This window comes from Pelobates fuscus, chromosome 1, assembly GCF_036172605.1.
Source record: "Pelobates fuscus isolate aPelFus1 chromosome 1, aPelFus1.pri, whole genome shotgun sequence".
NCBI classification, from domain to species: Eukaryota; Metazoa; Chordata; class Amphibia; order Anura; family Pelobatidae; genus Pelobates; species Pelobates fuscus.
Window position 1 is genome coordinate 448179830 of NC_086317.1, and position 8531 is coordinate 448188360.

An 8531-nucleotide genomic window follows, 5' to 3' on the forward strand; every position below is an offset into this window, starting at 1 on the left:
TTAAAAACCCAAAAACTTTTTTCACTGTTATAGATTGAATAGCAGTTAGTTGTCTTCAAGCGGGTGTGTCAGGCCTACAGCGTGTACTCTGCCAACCTCTGCCAGTGCACATTGCCACTCATATCTGGTCTCACAGTAGCTTGCACGCATAGTACCACTAATCCCCCCAAAAATGACAGGCAGAGGCAGGCCACCCCGCAGGGGCCGTCGTGGTCGTGGTGCTGTGATTCCCTTTTGCCCTAGAATAATGCCCAGTTTTCAGAGGCCACGTACCCTGAACTTGAAAAGTTCTGAGGACATAGTTGACTGGCTAACACTGGACACCCAATCTTCTACAGCTTCGGCTCAGAACCTTGACGCACCATCCTCCTCCAGCTTAGCTTCAGGCACCTCTCAAGATACCACTCACCCGCCTGCCGCCACCACCAACACTAGCACCACAGCCGCTTCACTTTATCTGTCAGAGGAGTTATTTACACATCCTTTTGAAGAAATGAGTGATGCGCAACCATTATTGCCAGAGGATGTAGATAACAGGGATATGTCTCAGTCAGGCAGCATTACACACATGGACGTATGGTGTGATGATGATGATGTTGTACCCGCTGCTGCTTCCTTTGCTGAGTTGTCAGATACAAGTGAAGCTGTTGATGATGTTGATGCGTCCATGTCACGTGGGAGCCCGCTCGGCAAGAAGAAGAACCGGGGGGAAAGTTCAGATGGGGAGACAGAGAGGAGGAGGAGACGAGTTGGAAGCAGGGGGAGGTCGTCGCAAGGAGCTAGTGGCACAGTCAGACAGCATGCATCGGCACCCGGGGTTAGCCCGACAGCACGCCAATCAACGCATGCTGTGTCCACCACCAGAATGCCGTCATTGCAGAGCTCAGCAGTGTGGAATTTTTTTTGTGTGTCTGCCTCTGACAACAGCGATGCCATTTGCAACCTGTGCCCAAAGAAACTGAGTCGTGGGAAGTCCAACACCCACCTAGGTACAACTGCTTTGTGTAGGCACATGATCAAACATCACAAACGCCTATGGGATCAACACATGAGTATAAGCAGCACACAAACTCAAAGCCGCCATCCTCCTCCTGGTCCAGCATCTTCAGCCACATCAACCACTGCTGTCCTCCTTCCCCCCTCTCAACCATCCGCCACTCCGTCTCTCGCCTTGAGCAGTTCCCGCTCATCTGCCCACAGTCAGGTGTCTGTCAAGGACATGTTTGAGCGTAAGAAGCCAATGTCACAAAGTCACCCCCTTGCCCGTCATCTGACAGCTGGCCTGTATGAACTATTAGCCCGCCAGCTTTTACCATACAAGTTGGTGGAGTCTGAGGCGTTCAAAAAATTTGTAGCTATTGGGACACCGCAGTGGAAGGTACCCGGACGAAATTTCTTTTCACAAAAGGCAATCCCCAACCTATACTCGATTGTGCAAAAGGAAGTAATGGCATGTCTGGCACACAGTGTTGGGGCAAGGGTCCATCTGACCACTGATACCTGGTCTGCAAAGCATGGTCAGGGCAGGTATATCACCTACACTGCGCATTGGGTAAACCTGCTGATGGCTGCCAAGCATGGAATGCGTGGCTCTGCAGAGGAGTTGGTGACACCACCACGACTTGCAGGCAGGCCTGCTGCCACCTCCTCTACTCCTCCTACTCCATCCTCTTCCATAACCTCCTCGGCTGAGTCCTCTTCTGCTGCTGCGTCTTGCTCCACATCAACAGCACCCGCCCAGCTCCCCAGGTACTATTCCACATCCCGGATACGGCAGTGTCACGCCGTCTTGGGTTTGACTTGCTTGAAAGCAGAGAGTCACACCGGACAAGCACTCCTGTCCGCCCTGAACGCACAGGTGGAAAAGTGGCTGACTCCGCAGCAACTGGAGATTGTCAAAGTGGTTTGTGACAACGGAACAAATTTGTTGGCGGCATTGAATTTGGGCAAGTTGACACATGTGCCGTGCATGGCACATGTGTGTAATCTGATCATACAACACTTTGTGCATAAGTACACAGGCTTACAGGATGTCCTGAAGCAGGCCAGGAAGGTGTGTGGCCATTTCAGGCGTTCCTACACGGCCATGGCGCACTTTGCAGATATCCAGTGGTGAAACAACATGCCAGTGAGGCGCTTGATTTGCGACAGCCCGACATGTTGGAATTCAACACTCCTAATGTTCGACCGCCTGCTCCAACAAGAAAAAGCCGTTAATGAATATTTGTAAGAACGGGGTGCTAGGACAGCCTCTGGTGCTAGGACAGTTACTGGATGCTCATGCGCAATGCCTGTAGGCTCATGCGTCCTTTTGAGGAGGTGACAAACCTAGTCAGTCGCACCGAAGGCACCATCAGCGACAACATACCATTTGTTTTCTTCCTCAGGCCGTAGATGAGCGGGAGGAAGAGGAAGAGTTGTGGTCACCATCACCACCAGAAACAGCCTTATCAGCATTGCTTGCTGGACCTGCTGCAACACTGGAAGAGGATTGTGAGGAGTCAGAGGAGGAATGTGGCTTTGAGGAGGAGGAGAAAGACCAACCACAACAGGCATCCCAGGGTGCTCGTTGTCACCTATCTGGTACCCGTGGTGTTGTACATGGCTGGGGGGAAGAACATACCTTCATTGACATCACTAAGGAGGAGGAACGGGAAATGAGTAGCTCGGCATCCAACCTTGTGCAAATGGGGTTTTTCATGCTGTCGTGCCTGTTGAGGGACCCTCGTATAAAAAGGCTGAAGGAGAACGACCTGTACTGGGTGTCCATGCTACTAGACCCCCGGTATAAGCAGAAAGTGGCTGAAATGTTACCAAATTACAACAAGTCGGAAAGGATGCAGCATTTGCAAAATAAATTAAAAAGTATGCTTTACACAGCGTATAAGGGTGATGTCACAGCACAACGGGAATATAACAGGGGAAGAGGTGAAAGTAATCCTCCTCCTCCCACGACCACACCGGCAAGGACAGGACGCTTTACAGACGTGTTGTTGATGGAGGACATGCGGAGCTTTTTAAGTCCTACGCATCGCCACAGCCCTTCGGGATCCACCCTCAGAGAACGACTCGACCGACAGGTAGCAGACTACCTCGCCTTAACTGCAGATATCGACACTCTGAGGAGCGATGAACCCCTTGACTACTGGGTGTGCAGGCTTGACCTGTGGCCTGAGCTATCCCAATTTGCGATAGAACTTCTGGCCTGCCCCGCTTCAAGTGTCCTGTCAAAAAGGACCTTCAGTGCAGCAGGAGGTATTGTCACTGAGAAGAGAAGTCGCCTAGGTCAAAAAAGTCTAGATTACCTCACCTTTATTAAGATGAATGAGGGATGGATCCCGAAGGGACTGACAATGGGCGATACATTCGACTAAAAAAGGCCTGATGAGATGAGCTGCCTTGGGCTAAAAATGGTCCACACGCTGCTGTATTTTAGCTCTGAATGCCAGTTGACTTGCGTGACTTATCCGCCACCAACTAGGTTTCGAGCCGCAATGTTTTTGGGCACTTTCTGCCTGGGAAACAAACATACATTTTTCTGGCCGCTGCTGTAGCGGCTGCAAAAATACCTAATTTTTCAGGCATGTGTACATGCCTAATTTTTCGGGCCTCTGGTGCTGCACTGTGGCTTCAAAAACCAAACCAAAAAAAAGGCACATAACAGGGTCTGCACTTGGACATGATGGTGGATCAAACCGCAATGTCTCTAGTAGCTGCCATTATATCTCTTGATGCTCCTTGTCACTGCTTTTTGAACTCTGAATGCTGTTAGTATCATTTCTTTAGTGTCCTTACCTGTTATGCCCAGTGAGGACAAACATCTTTAGATATAGGGCAGCAGCTCTTCCCCTCCAATGGTTTCTGGCACTCCACTCACCCGTATGTTCCATCTTCTGTGTCGGGCTTCTAAGGTGGTTACAGAGCGGGATAGTTTCTGCACTTGCTGGGCCAGGTCATCCACCTGGTTTTGTGTGGTGTGTATTTTCCCCTCCCGGGTTCGGTCTTTGGTTTCCACCTCCATGATTTACTGGCGGAGCTTCCCTATCTCCGAATGTGCCTCTTTGAGGTCCGACTTCCAGATCTTGCGGATATCTTGTAGGAGGTGTTTCATATCTCTTTTGGTGACCGGTGAGGAGTCCTCATTGGAGTCTATGTCCGAGTCTACCTCACCTGATCTATGTCCCTTTCCTCTTGGGATGCCTCTGAGGCCTCCTCCTCGCTGGGAGCTGCAGGCGCCATTTTAGATAAAGCCGCGGGCCTCTCAACTAATAGCCTGGTGTCTGACATTTTCGAAGTCTCTGGAGGGTGAAACCTCTTATTTTTACACCCCATATTTGTCTCTGTTGGGGGGTGAGTAAAATTCAGACCTGCTTGAGCTGGAAACTGGGTAATTTGCCAAGTTTTGTAAAGTTGGCTCGAAGCTCCGCAAGTAAGCGTCTTTACAGTGTTGTCTAACCTTATTATTTTATTAATTTATTTTTTTGTTTGTGTTGTTTGTTATGATTGTTGTATGTGGACACACAAGTGATCATAAATGAACGCATGTTAAAAAAGAGAAAAGGGAAGGAAAAGGAGAGAGGAGAGAGGGAAAATTAAGGTAAAAACGAAAACGAAACTTTGCTAAAGCATTAACTAAACTGTTCACAAGAGCTTTTTGTCAGGATTACTAGTTGATCCAGCACGTAGAATTGTGTCACACAGATGACTAATAGGTAGCATGTTACCGGGCCTTAAAATTGCCGGACTTAACGTACCAAAGAGTAGTCAGGATACTTTCCAAGCTCAGGGGATACAGAAAGAGACACAACAATAAGGGAAAGCCAGATGTCAGGGATACCAGAATACAGGGAAGTCAAAATCAAAGCCAAAGTAAAAAAACTGAAGAAACTTGAATCAGGAACGCGCTCTCAGGCAACCACTAGTTAAACCATTACAGGGCACTGAGCAGGATTAGAACTGGGCCTAAATACCCCTCCTCTGGATCTGATAGGCTGTAATCGGCCTTTGACCCCAAAGGCAGTTACCAGGTTCCCATTTGCATAATTGCTGCTCAGCACAAACCCTTCTGTGGATTTGATTGCTGCTCGGCACAACTTTTCCTGTCAGGACAGTTATGTTGCTCAGCACAACTTTTCCTGTCAGAACAGTAAATGTCATTAATCACATTTTTATATGCGGATGAATACGTGACACTTTTATAAGTTATGGGAAGATTCTGCTAATATGACATTTCGCTCTGCACCTCTAGTAGGTTTCCCGGAAAACTGCAGGGGATTTAATATTCCGCAACATAGATCACACCTCCTTAGGGAACTTCAACAAAAAAATATCTAATTTGCTTTTCTTCAGAGGACTCATTTTTTTGAGTGGAGCAGCTCCAATACTAAAGGATAAATTTTACCCCCTGGGCTATTTTAGCAATCATCCTACTGCCCGTAAGGCCGGCGTGGCGATTTGAGGCTCATCTGCAATTCTTAGAGATAGATAAGGAAGTGGACCCAGGAGGTAGGTTTCTTTTTGTGAAAGGCAAAATCGCTAATTGGAGATACACATTTGCTTCCATATATACTCCGAATCGAAACCAAGCACAATGAATTCATACAAAAAACGCTTAGGAAACATCTTGTACCAAGGGGACTTTAATGCTGGGGGGCAATTTTAATGTACCTATTGATCCTATACTGGATTATTCTACAGGACATAGTAGCATATCTCAGTTAACAATCCAAAGTATTCGTAGAGCTCTTCGAGATCTGAGATTGACAGATTGTTGGAGAGTTAAACATCCAGAGGAGAAAGATTACACTTATTACTCAACAGTACACCGCCGATACTCTAGAATATTATTTTTTTTATCAAACAAGCGGCTACGGAAAATAGAAATAGATACCTCAACTTGGTCAGATCATTGCCAAGTACGAATAATATTTGATTCACTTTTATACCGCCCAGTAAGCCGGACCTGGAAACTGAATGACACTTTATGGTTCAACCAGAAAGTTGTAACTAGTAGATGTCATATCTCAATTGGAAACTCAGCATTAAAGGGCACAGGTGGACCTTTTGGAGAAGGATTTTTCTATATGCATGCGAATAAGGGGGAGGAGGTAATTATTAGCAAAGATGCTACGAGGACAACAAACTCAAGCCCAAGTCCATAGAATAAAGACTGATTTGGATAATATTTACCAATCTCCAGAAGAAATTGCAAATGAATTCAAACAGTTTTATTCAAAACACAAAAGTGTGAGGGGAACAGGAGAACATGGATATTGGTAGAGCATCCTATGGAGTGGAATACCCTTCTAGTTGCGGGAAACAGGAAGGGTACAGTAGAGAACTTTTGGGTTTTAAACTGAACCTCTCCAAGTGTGAGGTACTCAATGTATAAACATCTAGTGGGGAATGCTCCATTCTTAAGACTAGTTTCCCTTTTCGATGGTGTTAAAGTCAGATAAAATATTTATGAGTATGGATATTGTCTAATTCAAGAGAGCTTTATCAGCAAAAATTACTTTACTTTTACTTTAATTTATCCATTACTGGATAGAATGCAGAAAGATTTAAAATGTTGGTATTACCCGTTCATCTCCTAGCAGTGTAGAGTGGCGGTTCTAAAAATGAATATTCTTCCCAGACTTTTTTTTTTTCAGACCATCCCTATAGTGGTTCCGATGGCCTTCTTCTCTACTTTACGAACTATAATATTACGTTATGTTTGGAAAGGTGAAAGGCCCAGGCTGCGATATTGTCACGTATTCATCCGCTTATAAAAATGTGGTTAATGACATTTACTGTCCACAACATTACAGTCCTGACAGGAAAAGTTGTGCCGAGCAGCAACCAAATCCACAGAAGGGTTAATGCTGAGCAGCAATTATGCAAATGGGAACCTGGTAACTGATTTGGGGTCAAAGGCCGGTTACAGCCTATCAGATCTATAGGAGGGGTATTTAGGCCCAGTTCTCATCCTGCTCAGTGACCTGTCGTGGTTTCCCTTGTGGTTGTCCGAGAGCGCGTTATTGATTCTGGTAATTCTGGTTATTTGACTTTGGCATTGTTTTGGACTTCCCTGTTTTCTGACATCCCTGACTCCTGGCTTTTCCTTATCATTGTGTCTCTTTCTGTTTCCCTTGACCTCGGCTATTCCTGACTATTCTTTGGTACGTTAGTCCGGCCATTCCAAGGTCCGGTTTACGTTACCTATCAGTCCTCTGTGTTATACAATTCTAATTGCTGGATCATTCTGTAATCCTGACAGATATGATATTTTGTCCCTACCAAAATCATGGGGAGGCTTAGCACTTCCAGACTTCTGAAAGTATTATCAAGCTGCAGTTCTTCAAAGAATTAGCGACTGGCATAAGAAAACAGAGCAAAAACTCTGGGTCTTGCTGGATAAAACCAGTGGGGTAGCATCTTTACAGACAATGATCTGATATTCTAGAACACACAACTAACACTTTAAGTAAAGATTCACCGATCACTCAGACATCTGGGAGACAATAAGCAATGTTGAGCATATTTCACCAAAACCAAGCCCTTTGATACATCTGACATTAAATAGAGGTCTGGGTGACTGTCTTACCCCGAAAACTTGGTTCTTCCCTGGAGCTGAGGAATTTGTTCCAATGATAAGGGTACTAGGCAAGACAAGATTGAAAAGTTTGAAGAAAATGGTAAGTGATGCCCCTCCATCGACTATGCAGGGTTTTAGATATTCCCAGCTGCAATATTTCTATTTAAATCACCCAAATCGGTCAAAGATACCTCGGTGATTAACAAGGTTTGAGGAACTCTGCATGGGTGTTCCAAGGATGGAGAGGACGATATCTGCAATATATAGGCATCTTCTTTTTTGAAAGAAAACACTTTATTCAGATGACAATGGACAGAACTAACGGGCAAAACATTTACTGATTCACAGTGGGAGAAAATTCTTATTTTATGCCATAAAAGTTCTGTCAGTTCTAGATATAAAGAACTAAATTAGAAATGACTCTCATTTTGGTACAGAACACCAATATTATTGCATAGAATATTTCCCTCGGTATCGGATATGTGCTGGAGATGCGGTAAAGAGGTTGGTACAGTAAGACACTTATGGTGGGCTTGCCATCTTATCACACCATTTTGGGATGCGATTAGGACTAAATTAGCTCATTTCCTTGTAGAGGCACCCCGTTCGAGATAGACCATGTCCTTTTACATGCAACACCATTATCACTCTCCAAATACAAGAAGTCAATACTCCGACATTATATAAATGCAGTGAAATCTTTGATACCTACCCTTTGGAAGCAAACAGCCACCTCGTCAATAGAACTTATTAAAGTGCAGATTGCAAAATAATTTGACATTGTTATAAAGCTCACAAGTTGCACCCTGTCAATAAAAAAAATGGAGGAAAAAGTCATCTTGGGGGGGAGGGGGTTAGTATATATGTATATCTGTGCACTGTGTGTATGGTTGTTGTGTGATGTATGGGGTGTAGTGTGTGTAGTGTTTCTGCACAGTGGGGTGTAGTGTGT